The sequence below is a fragment of the Eleutherodactylus coqui genome, chromosome 12 (genome assembly GCF_035609145.1).
Source record: "Eleutherodactylus coqui strain aEleCoq1 chromosome 12, aEleCoq1.hap1, whole genome shotgun sequence".
NCBI lineage: Eukaryota > Metazoa > Chordata > Amphibia > Anura > Eleutherodactylidae > Eleutherodactylus > Eleutherodactylus coqui.
Window position 1 is genome coordinate 79524833 of NC_089848.1, and position 15395 is coordinate 79540227.

Below are 15395 nucleotides of genomic sequence, written 5' to 3' on the forward strand. Positions count from 1 at the left end.
AATGCATTATAATAGGGGCGACCGCCTCGGGCCCAAGGCTCCAAGGAGGCCCACTGCCACCCAAAACTACCCCTAATATAATCCTCTATTGGCCTCCATCCTAACATCCTACAAAGTGGCGATATTTCCATGGGAGACAAGGGACCAAGCAACAACCCCCCGCAATCCCACTGCGCCAATGACCAGTAGGCAACAATGGAGAACTTGAATAACTTCACTCCTCTGAATATAGGGTATTGCTCCACAGTATGCACTGTGTGTGAAAGTATGCCTGTGTATCTACCGTATGTGGTGTGATTGAGTGATTCTGTGTATGTAAGTATATGGGAAAGTGTGCATGTGTGTTTATAAGGGCTCATATTGTATTTCAGTATGTCCAACTTTTTCGTCCAGGGTTCTGTCTTACGGCTCATATAGACAGACGTATTTGTGTGTGCAATATGCAGAGAATAGAACGCATTTCAATGGGTTCATTCTCGCCTTCCTTTTTTTTGCACAGCATTTCACACTCATGGGAAAAAAATAGGACATGCACTATTTTTGTGCGCATAGAGGTCTATGGGAGGTATGAGTGTATGTGCAATTATGTGTGCCTTAGCGCAACGTTTATGTACTATGAATGAGGCTTTTTTGCACACGTGTTGCTGTTTTTTACTGTCCGCAGAGCATGTTTTGTTGCGTGCTGGACACACACACACACACACCGATTGAAATGGATAATTCATCTAATGAGTTCCAGATGTGTTCTTTTTCCAGTGGAATTACGCAGTATTTCACACATCTCTTCACATATTGCGTGCACATTCGCGGCCTCCCCATTGACTTCTATGGGGACCTTTGGTGCACGAATTTGCAGAAAGATAGACCATGTTTTATCATCAATTTATGACCAAAATACAGAAATGTGAACCCATTGACAGTAAAGGCTTCTATTCTCTGCATACAGCTTCACACGGATGTATTTGCAAGCATAATATACAGAGAATAGAACCTATTGATGTCAATGGCTTCGCTCATATTTCCACATATTGGCGTATGCATTTTGGTTGTGCAAAAAAAGATAGAACATATGCATAGGAGATAACTTATGATGCTGATACTACCCCCTTTTAAATAATATGGCAGTTGAGGCCAGGGAGTAAGCTTGCCATGAGCCTTCAGATAGGCTTACAGGGGTCCCACAATGGTGGAGGTCCTAGCGTACTTGCTGCTTTGATGTAATCCACTATTATTCTGCAGCATGAGATATAATTTATTACTCTCTGCACATGGCACAGAGGTTCTATAGATCTTTTCACAGGATATTCGATGCCAGATCTCCTCTCCTGTCCATATTTCTCAGTTGCTTTCTGCATATTAAAGGATGGGAAATGCAATGTGACACCAACTCACTAGATGAATCATGTCTTATGTTCCTTGTTCTGTGCCCTCCTGGCTCCACACCTATGGGCACCTTGGCAGTAATGAAGGGTGGGTAAACAATGATGGGATTGTATTCTTTGTGTAACAGGGTCAGCTAGTATTTCCTACAACACAATTATGGTAATGTGGGCCCATTTATGTGACAATAATGAAATACCTAGTAACAAGTTCAGCATTGTACCCACAAAAATGCCCCTTCTCACTAGACCCAGCATCTTGTATTACCAGGGTAGAGGTAACTACCAGAGCATCACTCTTCATATTCTTATCACAGTCCTATAGCATCTTCTCCAAAAAAAGGTTTATTCAGAGACCTTGTAAATGCTTAGCTTGTCTTACCTACAGCTAGGTCCTGTCTTCTTCTCCATTCAGATCCAAAGCTGTATTCACAGTTCTGCTGCCTTCCTCTTAACGTTGATGCTACAGAATCTCTAGATGTGATTTCAATATATTTCGTTGTATGAAGATTTTTTGCACTGTATCTTCCATAAGTTCTTTGGTTCCTCCTAAGAATTTCATCAGTTCAGGTGATTTCCTTAAAAGTGCAACAAACACAAAGCTCGGGGCCATCACTGATTCTTTACATATTTCTGCACCATACTGGCAATTAGCCCTAAAAGGTAGGCATTGTACTCTGAAATATTACTGTATTGGGTTCCTGGAATTTGATGTTATTCTAGGCTTCACTAAATAACATTTCTTTTTACTGTAAATGCAATTTCTGAAAAGATTTTATCTACTTTGTGTAGAAAATGTGTGCACATTAGCCATCTCCTATGTACAAGAATATAACTGTTATTTAATGTGCCCTATGTACAAGAACACATTACTATAATATTGCCCCTACGTAGAAGAATATAAGTATTATAATACTACACCTGTGAAAAAAATATACCTACTTTAATACTGCCTCCTATGTACAAGAATAAAACTACTATAATACTGCCCCCTATGTACAAGAATGTAACTACTATAATACTGACCCCTATGTACAAAAAAAGAACTGCTATAATACTGCCTCCTATGTACAAGAATATAACTACTATAATACTGCCCCCTATGTACAAGAATATAACTACTATAATACTGCCTCCTATGTACAAGAATATAACTACTATAATACTGCTCCCTATGTACAAGAATATAACTACTACAATACTGGCCCCTATGTACAAGAATATAACTACTATAATACTGCCGTCTATGTACAAGAATATAACTACTATAATACTGCCTCCTATGTACAAGAATATAACTACTATAATACTGCCCCCTATGTACAAGAATATAACTACTATAATACTGCCTCCTATGTACAAGAATATAACTACTATAATACTGCCCCCTATGTACAAGAATATAACTACTATAATACTGCCGTCTATGTACAAGAATATAACTACTATAATACTGCCTCCTATGTACAAGAATATAACTACTATAATACTGCCCCCTATGTACAAGAATATAACTACTATAATACTGCCTCCTATGTACAAGAATATAACTACTATAATACTGCTCCCTATGTACAAGAATATAACTACTATAATACTGCCCCTATGTACAAGAATATAACTACTATAATACTGCCTCCTATGTACAAGAATATAACTACTATAATACTGCCCCCTATGTACAAGAATATAACTACTATAATACTGCCTCCTATGTACAAGAATATAACTACTATAATACTGCCCCCTATGTACAAGAATATAACTACTATATTACAGCCTCCTATGTACAAGAATATAACTACTATAATACTGCCTCCTATGTACAAGGTTACTTGTACTTAATTTCAGCTTTGTACATTTGTACAAAGGATTCTCATCATGTGTTTTTTGGTCTGTGTAGTAGTTCTGTATAGTAGCTATCTGTATATATAGTATAAGTCTGTCCTGTGAATATGTTGGCCACCTTCAGTGAGAAAGGTGACTTTCCCCCTTTAATTCTCTAGACAGCAGGTGTCGGTACGGAGGATTCTGCGCTCAGTAATCATACACCTCTCCTGGCTCACAGCGGCCTTAATATAGAGCACAGATCGCTTTCCAGTCTATATTTGTAGTGGAGAACAGCCCCTTCTCTCCTTGAGGCAATGTTCTCAGCCGTGAGATTAGCTCCAGACTCAGGGTTTCCACATTCAGCATTGAATCTACAGTGTGAAAATAGTAGGGAATCACCCAAGTAGCCATCCCGTGACACAGTGTTATTCTGTGACCCGATGATGACATTCATACTGTCGGGAAGGTCTTCCTCCGGACCCTTTCTAGAAGCAATCTGTGTTGAACAACTTTCAGTATATCCCAACATCCACAGAGTGCATGCTGGGAGTTGTAGTCTCGCCATAGCTTGGATTCTTCAGGTTGCAGACTGCTACTCTATTGCTCCTCCACTGACTCACATGTTATTATGGGAAATTGAGGAGCTGCTATTTCAAGTGAATGTCTGGCCTAAACTGGGACTTCAATTTTTTACCAGATATGGCAATTTCTTTATTGGGGTGATAAGTGGAGTAAAATGGAAAAAAATAAAATTCTGCCATCTTTCGGTGCGATTTGTTTCTACGGAGCACAAACTGCAACAAAAATGACCTGAAAACTTTATTCTATGGGTCAGTATGATTACTACGATACCAAACTTGTATAGTTTTCTTTCTTTTGCTGGTCATTTTAATTTTTTTTTCCAAAGACATTTAATTTTTTAAACTTAGTTTTTGCCACCATTTTCTGTGCGCAATAAATTTTTTACGTTTTTCGTGTGCCATGGCTCATTTTTTGCGGAACATCCTGTAGTTTACGTTGCTACCATTTTTGAATACATATGACTTTTTGATTGCTTTTTATTGCATTTTTTTCTTGGAGACAGCGCATTTCTGGTGTTTTTTTTCTCGTGACGTCATTCGCCGTTCAGGATAAAAAATGCATTCCTTTGATAGATCGGCCTTTTACAGATGCAGCGATACCAAATATGTATTTTTATTTTAATATTTGGATTTTTTTATTAGAAATATAGCAAAAGGCTTTATAGGCATTCTGCCAAGACAGCCCTGGGGCCTTCCAGAAGGCCCCCAGCTACCATGACACCCGGCTCCCTGCGATCTCATTGTTCAGTGCATTTAAAGGGTTAACAGCTCCGAACAGCAGCGCGCTTATCGGAGCTGTTGCCACTGGGTGTCAGCTGTATGAAACAGCCGGCGGCCGCGATGTGTGAAAAGAGATCACCCCGCAATCTCACTTCATACATACCCTGATGCTGCAGGACGTAAATGTGTAGCGAGAAGGGGTACCCATATCCACCTCAGTGCCGTCACTGCTTGCTCTACATCCTCAAAGTTTTGGTAAGCTTAAAAAAATAATAAACATATATACTCACCTCTCTGTGCCCAATTCCGGATCCAACGGTCATGTATCCATCTAAGTACATGACCCCTGCAGCCAATCACTGGTTTCAATGTTACAAAGAACAGTGATTGACCGTAGTGGACATGTGACTACTAGACCCGGAAGTGGGCGAAGACCATGGGAATTGAGTGGGAGAGCACTTTACAAGTGAGTAGAGAGGAGCGAGCATACTCGCTAAGGGCAATTGCTCGAGCGAGCATTGCCCTTAGCGAGTACCTGCCCGCTCGAGACAAAAGGTTCGGGTGCCGGCGCGGGTGAGCGGTGAGTAGCGGCAGTCAGCAGGGGGGAGCGGGGGGGAGAGAGGGAGAGAGAGATCTCCCCTCTGTTCCTCCCTGCTCTCCCCCGCAGCTCCCTGCCCACTGCCGGCACCCGAACCTTTTGTCTCGAGCGGGCAGGTACTCGCTAAGGGCAATGCTCGCTCGAGCAATTGCCCTTAGTGAGTATACTCGCTCATCACTGCAGGTGAGTTTTTGTTTTATAATTTTTGGAGCTTAAATAATATTCAACTGTTTCTGTATCCAACACCACTGCCAAGGGGCCTGGTGCTACTGAGGACTGCTTTTTTAGGACTTTCAATCTTTCAGTCGTCTGAAAAATTATTTTGCGAGTAAAAGGGCATAAAAGGGATCTCCAGTTGTTTGCAGAGCCCAGTGTGTGTTTAAATACACACCCAGCTGTGTAAACAGCTGCCAGTACATTACTTTGTTCTCCTCATGGCTGCAGGCAGATTGTATTGTTCTCCTTTGGCTAGTGTTAACATGCCGCGGGGAGAACATCTTTTGAAAGATAAGCGAAATACATTCAGCAGCTGAACAAAGGATTTTAAGTTTAACTAAAATCCATCCTTTAAACGAAATGAATTTTGAGCAATATTCATTGCGTGTAAAAGGGCCTTAAGGAACTTGACTATGTGAACCTTACCATTCGTTCATGCCGATATTTCTGTATTGACCATGTATTATGCCTGTCAGTAGTAAACTGACAGGTATCCTATAAGGCTTTTAAGGGGGTTGTCCATGATTAGAAAAACATGTCTTTTTTTTTGTAACCACAGTGCCATCCTTTTCTGTGGGGGTTGTGTCTGGTATTGCAGCTTCAATGAGCTTCAATGAAGGTGAGCTGCAATACCATACATGACAAGAGTGGCACTGTGTTTGGAAGAAAGCAGCCATGTTTTTCTAGTCGTGGACAACCCCTTTAAGTAAAGTTTAATGCATTAAAGCAGCAGGGGGCGTTAGAAAGACATGAGCATTCTATCCGATCCTGAGCATTGCATTAGAGTGCCAGCTGTAATATACACTGAGAAAAAATGGATAAAAAACTAACTTTATTAGTAATGATTAAAAGATAATAGTAGATAAACTCAGTATTGAATACTTCTATCATATTATATTAGACATATTCAAAAGTAAAAAAAACAAATGGCCAGATGTTTTTCCACTCCCTTCATGCCAGTCGTGATTTTCAAAGACCGGAAAAAGAGAAGGTACTAGACAAATAGCTGAAAAAAACCTCTTGAGTAGGGATGAATTAGCATAGGGTTGACCCTAAGGTGGGCACATGGCCCATATACATTTAGGACTAAGGGGACGTTTACGGAAAGAGAGAAAGGCCCTTCGTAGTTGCTCACTGCTCTGGCTAATAGAGGAGGCCTGAAGAGGTTGTCCTATTAGGACATATGGCATCATGGAGGGACTGCTCTCTCATGGGATGTTACACACACTGACTGCCTTACTTTGTACTGAGTCTCCAGTGGGTCGTTAGATGAGATTTCTCTCATTTCATTGACATTCAAGAAGTGTCTTGAGTTGCTGAGAGACTGAGGTGTGAAGAGAAAAAATGACATTAGGAGGGGCGACACACTCCATCCACTACATGCGGTCTTAACAGTAATGTTTTATAATGATCTTCTTGAGAGAGTAAAGGCAAGGCATGAAATATAAAGACACTGAGCCAGCAGGGGATGTCATGAAGACACGAGAGCAGCTGTGATGGGAGTATAAAATATACTGTGAATTACGGCTTCCTCAGATGGGCATATTGCACCTATATTAAGCCCAGTTGTCTACGTTCAGGGTCTTCCTCCAAGGTCACTTGTACTTAATATAGCCGGCTGCACAGGTGACCTCTGAAGTCTCCATCAAGTGTTGATGTTTCCGCATAGATGTAATGAAGGTACCGCTCTTGCCGTGACATTCAGCTTTTGAGCAGGTCCATTATTGCCTGCCTCCATTTTTAGCTTCTCCAGCTGCTGTTCCAGGAGGACAGAGCGTTTCCTCTCATCCTGAAGCTTCTTCTCTGCCTCCAGCACCTTTGTGTTGCTTTCCTCCACCCTCTTCTGCAGGAAGGACACAAACTCCACCAGGTGGTCTCTCTCTACCTCTGCGTCCTGGCACAGCACTCTGAACTCTGCAGCCTGTGTCTGCCAAACCTGCTGCTCTGAGCTGTCACACCAGAGAACAATAATATAGTTACAGCCTAGCATGTCATCATGTGTTCTAGTAATGCCTGCAATGTCATCATGTGTTCTAGTAATGCCTGCAATGTCATTGTGTGTACTAGTAATGCCTGCAATGTCATTGTGTGTTCTAGTAATGCCTGCAATGCCATCATGTGTTCTAGTAATGCATGCAATGTCATTGTGTGTTCTAGTAATGCCTGCAATGTCATTGTGTGTTCTAGTAATGCCTGCAATGTCATCATGTGTTCTAGTAATGCCTGCAATGTCATTGTGTGTTCTAGTAATGCCTGCAATGTCATTGTGTGTTCTAGTAATGCCTACAATGTCATTGTGTGCACTAGTAATGCCTGCAATGTCATCATGTGTTCTAGTAATGCCTACAATGTCATTGTGTTTTCTAGTAATGCCTGCAATGTCATTGTGTGCACTAGTGATGCCTACAATGTCATTGTGTGTTCTGGTAATGCCTGCAATGTCATCATGTGTTCTAGTAATGCCTACAATGTCATTGTGTGTTCTAGTAATGCCTGCAATGTCATTGTGTGCACTAGTAATGCCTGCAATGTCATTGTATGTACTAGTAATGCCTGCAATGTCATTGTGTGCACTAGTAATGTCTGCAATTCATCCTCTGTACTAGTAATGTCTGGCATGTCATAAGGGGTGGACTAGTAATGCCTTTCATTTCATGAGTGGAATAGTAATGCCTTACATGTCATCAAGAGTTTCCTAATAATGCCATTATTTTTTTTTTTTCACCGCCTTACATGTTAACGTAATTTCACCTGCAAATGTCAATATTGGTTGCGTTAGTAATGTCTGGCATATCAACATGATTGTATAAGCAATGCCTTATACTGTATACCATGACATGTGAACTAGTAACAGCACTCAAATACATTTTTTTCAGAAAAATACACAACTCTAATGCATATACTAGCCATATTAGAAAATGCATCATGGTTGAATTATTAGGCCTCATGTCCACGGTAAAAAGATGATTTAAAATCCGCAGCGTTTTTCCCGCACGCGGATCCGCGCCCCATAGGGATGCATTGGACACCCGCAGGTAGTTAAATACCTGCGGATGTCATTTTCCCCTTGAGGCGCGGATTGCGTGTGCGGGAAAAAAACTGCTGCTGGCGTGCCGAGCACATCCGCCGGGCCGAAGAAAGTAGATCCGGCCACGGCGGAGGGCAGGTCCGCAGCGTCCGGACAGGTGAGTAAATTCTTCTTTTTAGCCTCATGTCTGCGAGAAAGGAGGGACCCGCTGTGGGATTCTGCATGGAGAATCCGCGGCGGGCCTGATTTTCCCCGTGGACATGAGGCCTTAATGTCTGGTGTGCCGTCAGAGGTGTCATGGCATGTCATTTGGGTGTACTACGGAACTAATGCTATCATCATAGTTGGAATAGTAATACCTTACATGTCAACATGAGTGTCCTAATAACGCCACTATTAATTTCATTCCAGGCTTCGTTAGTGATATGAGTGAAGTACATGACCTCGTCGGTACTCTACCTTTGCTGATAACCGCGGAGGAGGCTGCTGATGTCACTACTAGTTTCAATGTCGTCCTGGTTTGGAAGATAAAATAGAAGAGATATAAATATTAGACTATCTCATACCTGCAGAGCGCACGGCTATGTATCGCATATAGTAACAGCAAAGTATTTCATCAATCAGAACCAGCCATTCTTATTTATTGTTTATACTGCTTTTTAATGAGTGAAGAATGATGTATTTTAGGCCTCTTTCACACGACGCTCTTTTGGTCAGTATGTTGCATCAGTATTTGTAAGTCAAAACCAGAAATGGGACCAAAAAGCAGAAGAGATGCAAATCTTCCCATGATGGCTTTTCTCTCTGTAGGTTGTATTCCTGCTCTTGGTTTCCAAATACTGGATGCAAAATAATGACCAAAAGCCTGCCCTGTAAAGGTGGCCTTATCCTCTCACTGAACCAAGCAACAGCAGCGACATCTGCAGGGTTTTCAGAAGAACTACATGAGTGCTTATTACTGGTGTAAAATGAAAAAAGTTTGGTTCGGTGTTAGCCAGTAGAGCAAAATGTGATTGTTCCCAGCAAGAGAAACCAAGTAATCTTGTAGATATGATACCTTTTAATGGCTAACAAAAATACATGATGTTATAGCAAGCTTTCCAACCTACTCAGGTTTCTTCCTCATGCTAAATGACACGTGTTCGTGTTTGGAGATTTTGGAGAAAGCACCTCAATCCGGCCTTTGCTGTGGAGCTGCACACTGCTCCTGCTGGTATGATGGTTTGGGGGTCATCACATACAACAGTTGGTCACTTCTAGTAGTGGTTATAGAATCCTAGAATGGTAGAGTTGGAAGGGACCTCCAGGGTCATCGGGTCCAACCCCCTGCTCAGTGCAAGATCACTAAATCATCCCAGACAGATATTTGTCCAGGCTTTGTTTGAACACTTCCGTTGAAGGGGAACTCACCACCTCCCGTGGTAACCTGTTCCACTCATTGATCACCCTCACTGTCAGAAAGTTTTATTTAATATCTAATCTGTGTCTCCTCCCTTTCAGTTTCATCCTATTGCTTCTAGTCTTTCCTTGTGCAAATGAGAATAAGGCTGATCCCTCTGCACTGTGACAGCCCTTCAGATATTTGTAGACAGCTATTAAGTCTCCTCTTAACCTTCTTTTTTGCAAGCTAAGGCCGGCTATCCATGGGCGTTGCGAAGTCCCACAGCAGATCTCCGCCGCAGGAGCCGCCGACGAATCTCCACCGGTCAGCCCTGTCTAATAGATAGGCTGACTGCGGAGAATTGCAATGATTCTCCACTTGTGGACATGAGGGGCTGGCACTTTCCATAGCAACGCTATGGAAAGCTTTAGCCCGCTCCAGCCTGCATGATTCGCCGGCGATTTACCACCGGCGAATTCACGGTCTTGAACAGGGGGTCTAAACATTTACAGATCCTTTAACCGTTCCTCATAGGACATGATTTGCAGACCGCTCACCATCTTGGTAACTCTTCTCTGAAGTTGCTCCAGTTTGTCTATGTCTTTTAGAAAGTGGGGTGCCAAGAACTGGACACAGTATTCCAGATGAGGTCTGACTAAGGAAGAGTAGAGGGGGATAATGACCTCACGTGATCTAGACTCTATGCTTCTCTTAATGCATCCCAGAATTGTGTTTGCCTTTTTGGCTGCTGCATCACATTGTTGACTCATGTTCAGTCTATGATCTATTAGTATACCCAAGTCTTTTTAACATGTGCTGCTGCTTAGCCCAATTCCTCCCATTCTGTATGTGCTGTTTTCATTTTTCTTGCCCAGATGTAGGATTTTACGTTCCTCCTTGTTAAATACCATTCTGTTAGTCGCCGCCCACTGTACAAGCTTTTCTAGATCTTTTTGAATAGTCTCTCTCTCTTCCCTAGTGTTAGCTATCCCTCCTAGCTTTGTGTCATCAGCAAATTTGATCAGTTTCCCATCCATTCCCTCCTCCAGATCATTTATAAAAATGTTGAAAAACAGTGGGCCTAGGACAGAGCCTTGTGGTACCCCACTTGATACATTCTTCCACTTGGATGTGCAGCCATTTATGACCACTCTTTGAGTTTTATTACTCAGCCAGTTGTGAATACAAGGGACAATGACAGCTCAGCAATATGTTCAGGACGTCCTGCAGCCACATGTGTTCCTCTCATGGCGGCTTCCAGTAGAATAATGTTCGGCCGCACACACAAGGGGGTCATAGGAATGTCCCCACAACATTGTCACACTTCTGTGGCTGACCGGTCGTCAGATTTATCACCAATAGAACATGTATGGGACCATCTGGGACACCAACTTCAATAGCCTATGAGTTTGCACGATCTAGAGGCTCAGTTACAGCCAATGTGGAGTGATATGCTGCAGGATACAATACGGTACCTGTATGCCTTCATGCCAGCCCGTATCACATCTTGTATCCAAGCTAGAGGCGGTACAACAGGATACTAGAGCCTCTATGTCTCCCGTATCACATCTTGTGTCCAAGCTAAAATACATATTGATATATAGGTACTTTTCCAATGTGTCCTTCCCCCTCCATTATAGACTGTAAGCCCTTGCACCAGGGTCCTCTCTCCCTTTGTATTAGTTTAATAGATGCTTATTGTTCCTTTCGTTTTATATACTCATTGTTAAAAAATTCGCCACCTAGAAGAAGTTGATGGAATCTGATGAAACTTTCTGTGTATGATTGTAATGCTGATATAAGTGATTACAATATCAGAGCAAAAGGAGAATTTATTGTGGAGAACTCAATACTTGAAGAGAGGCTCTAGTACCCTTTTGTACCAACTCTAGCTTGGATACAAGATGTGATACGGACAGACATGGAGGCTCTAGTACCCTATTGTACCGCCTCTAGCCTGGATACAAGATGTGATATAGGTGGGCATGGAGGCTCTAGTAACCTGTTGCTTTTCCTGTGCAGCCGTCCATAGTTAGGATCACTGCACAGAGGTACTTTACTGTGACACCCACGCGTCTGCTGTGCGGGGTGTTTATTGGCTAAGCCTTCTGTCAATAATTGTCTGCCAGAGAGTCTGCGGAGTGACCCCTATCCCCCTTCCTCCTCTGGAGTGATCCTAATTCAAGACCGGTGACATACAGATAACGTGGGCTGTAGGACCGTATTTATCCTGTGTATCCTCCCTACCTCTGAGCTATAGCCTGTTACCGTTTAAAGTAAACTGTACCTGCATTACCTGTGTGGGGGGTCTTTAAGCAGACTGTTCAGCTGATGCTGTCTGCCTCCCAATTATTTTCAGGTTTGAGTACTCAAAGACAACTTAGATGGATGACCACACGGGTATGTGGTTAGCCAAAGAAGAAGTGAAGTTTATTCAAAGAATTACAGATGATATAGAAAAGGTTTGCTGACGTATTGATTTGATTACTGCGCATGCCCCAGGCATGCCCAAGGCTACATAACATCTGCAGATTTTAATTAGCAATACACATCTTTCAAAGAAGTCTCCTACATGAGCAATACATCAATGTCCGGTGACAACTGTATCAAAACAAAATATTCCTGGACGCTTCTTACTAGAAGGGAGTGAGCTTTCTCAAGGGAAAGAAGGCATGAGAGAAAGGAAGCTGATAAGACATATGTGAACATATTCAAGGTCATTAATTGGGATCTAACATCTTTCTAGGTAAAAGTTGAAATTAATACAGATACATGTATTAAAGCAAAACAAGCAAAGAGATACAAAATGGAGTCTCTGTAGTCTATTGTTAAAGCGTCGGCCCTTACACGTATAAGCTTAAACCTTTAGCAGAAGAAGACGCAAATTATAAACACATAAGTATTCTGTGAAATACACTTATCAATTTAAAGGCATAAACGTGAATTAACCCCTCACATTCCCCCGTTTTGGACATGGAGTCAAGACAAGTATGACTCCTAGTCCATAAACACGTGATTCATATCGGCGAAGAGAAAGCTTTTTTTTCAGTACATTTAGAAATACATGAAATTATAACCTTAATTGCTCTATAAATGCATAATAAAATCATCACAACTTGTAATATACTTCGTAGAATCCCCATAAACCAAGCTCCTAAACCAGAAAACCAATTGGCAGGGTTCAAAGAACTAAATGTGTTACCCCACCAGCTATCTCTGGTTTCTGAGTTTTCATTTGTCCATGCAAACAGTTCTTTTGACGGAACAGGAACAGCCAAGAAAGGAAAACCAGTGGCACCAGGTGTGTGTACAAGTCCAGCAGTACTTGGTGGTGTCTAACAAGGTGGTTCTGGGCATTGTCCCTTTGCACCCTCTCATAAGGGCGAAGCATGGAGTGAGGAGTCCAAGAGTCCATCAATAAACAAAATGTCCTTCATTTTTCCTTCTCATGGGGGGGCAAAGGTAAGGCATGAAAAGTCCATTAGTCCCAAAACAAACAACAATTCCTTCAACCTTTACCAAAGTAGGTGCGATCAGCAGGACTCTCGAGTCCGGGCTCTAGGGTTTCCGGACACGCCTCTTTACGACCACCCAATTTCCAGGTAGTAGGGAATGAGATCCCTCTAGGTTGTCTGGGCCTGGAATGGGAGAAAAAGACTAGATTCTGGGTTACCATTAGTTGGTCACACAGGTGCTTTACACATCCGGCTACTATGTCATAGCCCTGCTGTAGGACCTGTGGATGATACAGCCCTAATCTTGGCATAAAGCCAAACAACACTTCTTTTAACTTAAGCGTACCATTTAGTCTTTTAACTTTGTCTAAACTCTGCAGGTGTGAAGTGTGTACCTTTGTTTGAGTCAATCACTTCCGGTGCCCCATCTCTGCAGGTTACCTCATTCATCAGCTCCTGTGCGATTACCTGCTTATTTACTTTGGTAACAGGGTAGGTCTCCGACCTGAAAAGACATCAACAACAACAAGCACATATTCATACTTCCCAACAAGTGGGAGCTGAGTGTAGCCAATTTGCAATCCCTGAAATGGGTAGAGTGGTCTAGGCAAGTGTTATGTGGCAAATTTACTTCTGCCCTGTTGCTTACGGCAAAGATCATGCAAAATTGGACAAGTGATGATGCAGCAACTACAGAAAACCCAGGAGCCACCCGTCCTTGTTCAAGCGTCGACATCATTGCTGCTTTGATCGGGGTGCTGGATGAGGCAAGCATCGCCACCATGGTGAAGGAGGTGCTAGAAGGCCTGGAGTACCTGCATAAGAACGGCCAGATCCTCAGGGATGTTAAGGCTGGAAACATCCTCCTGGGTGAAGACGGCTCCGTGCAGATTGCAGATTTCGGCGTCAGTGCGTTTCTAGCCACAGGAGGCAACATCATCAGGAATAAAGTCAGAAAGACCCTCGTGGGCACGCCATGCCGGATGGCACCGGAGGCGACGGAGCAGGCCAGAGGACACGACCTCAAGGCGGACTTCTGGACCCCCGGTAGGTGTGTCTTTCCGTGCATTCGCTGGGCCATCATGGGGCACAGGGACCGTGTTGGGCAAGTTCTGTTGACTGTTCGCCATTCACCGTCCCATTTCTGCTGCTCCCATATTTAGTCCATTTGTCTTTTTCTTCCTTGCTGGCTTGTAACTGTAAAGTCTTTAGCATATCAAAGTCCAAAGTTTGTATCAAAGTCCAAAGTTTATATCAAAGTCCAAAGTTTATATCAAAGTCCAAAGTTTAGTCAAAGTCCAAAGTTATTGTTAAATTCTTCTTTTCTTCCACGGCTTAAGGGCCGCTGCCTTTGCTGTGTGGTCTGTGATGGCGTTGCCTCTTGTTTCTCTGCTGTAGGAATTGGTGTGAGCTTTCCACTTTGTCACCGCTGCACCATTCTTAATTGGCTGTCCTGCTGAGGTAACAAGCTGTCTGGCCTTCCATGTTAGGCCGTAGTCATGAGCTATGCCAAATGCATACCGGGAGTCAGTGTAAATGTTTGCCGTCTTACCTTCTACCACTCCACATGCCTCAGTGAGGGCCTTTAGCTCCGCTTCCTGTCCTGGGACATGCGGAGGCATTCTGCTTTTAGGACATCTTGTTGCGTGACCACTGCATATCCAGCCTGGAGTCGTCAATTACCCTGGTACCATCTACAAAAACAACTCAGAATATGCATTATTAACAAGGGCTTTCAATTACCATAAAGAAGAGACAGTGTCTGCAATTGCATCTTCCTGGACATGTGCCAGGGGGTACTGACGGACCAAGGGGGCTAAGAGCTTGTTCCTCTGCGTACGTAAGAGTGAGGATGGGTAGAGGTGTCGCTTGGTCTGCTGCCATCCGACATAAGGTCGGGTGACTTTCAGACCCGGGGTGTATACGAGCCTCACCGGACAGGTGAAGTTTGATACAACATCCCAAGGGTCCTATCACGCAATTCTCAATATGCTTTCAGGACCTTCCAGCATAAGGAAGCGCGTGAGGTATCGTGACCCTTTAAACATTACCTCAAGCGGTTCAGTTTCTGCCAGCACTTCTGAAACCCCTTGCACCGATTACCGCTAGACAATCAGGCTGGTATTCTATTTCAAATAGATCATAACCTTGTTGTAAGAAGGAAAAGAAAAAAAAATAAAATTTAAAAATAGCTGACCTGCAGTACC

The 15395-nt window shown here is 42.9% G+C and overlaps 1 protein-coding gene across 1 annotated transcript in view; it reads right to left on the reverse strand.

Annotated features, from left to right (window-relative positions):
- The window catches only part of HHATL (hedgehog acyltransferase like), a 50290-nt gene extending 48509 nt beyond the window's left edge, over positions 1-1781 (reverse strand). Inside the window, exon 1 of the mRNA XM_066585271.1 lies at positions 1762-1781. The gene's annotated coding sequence lies outside the window, so the exon portion shown is untranslated. The remainder of the gene's footprint in view (positions 1-1761) is intronic.
- Between the last annotated feature and the right edge of the window lie 13614 nt (positions 1782-15395).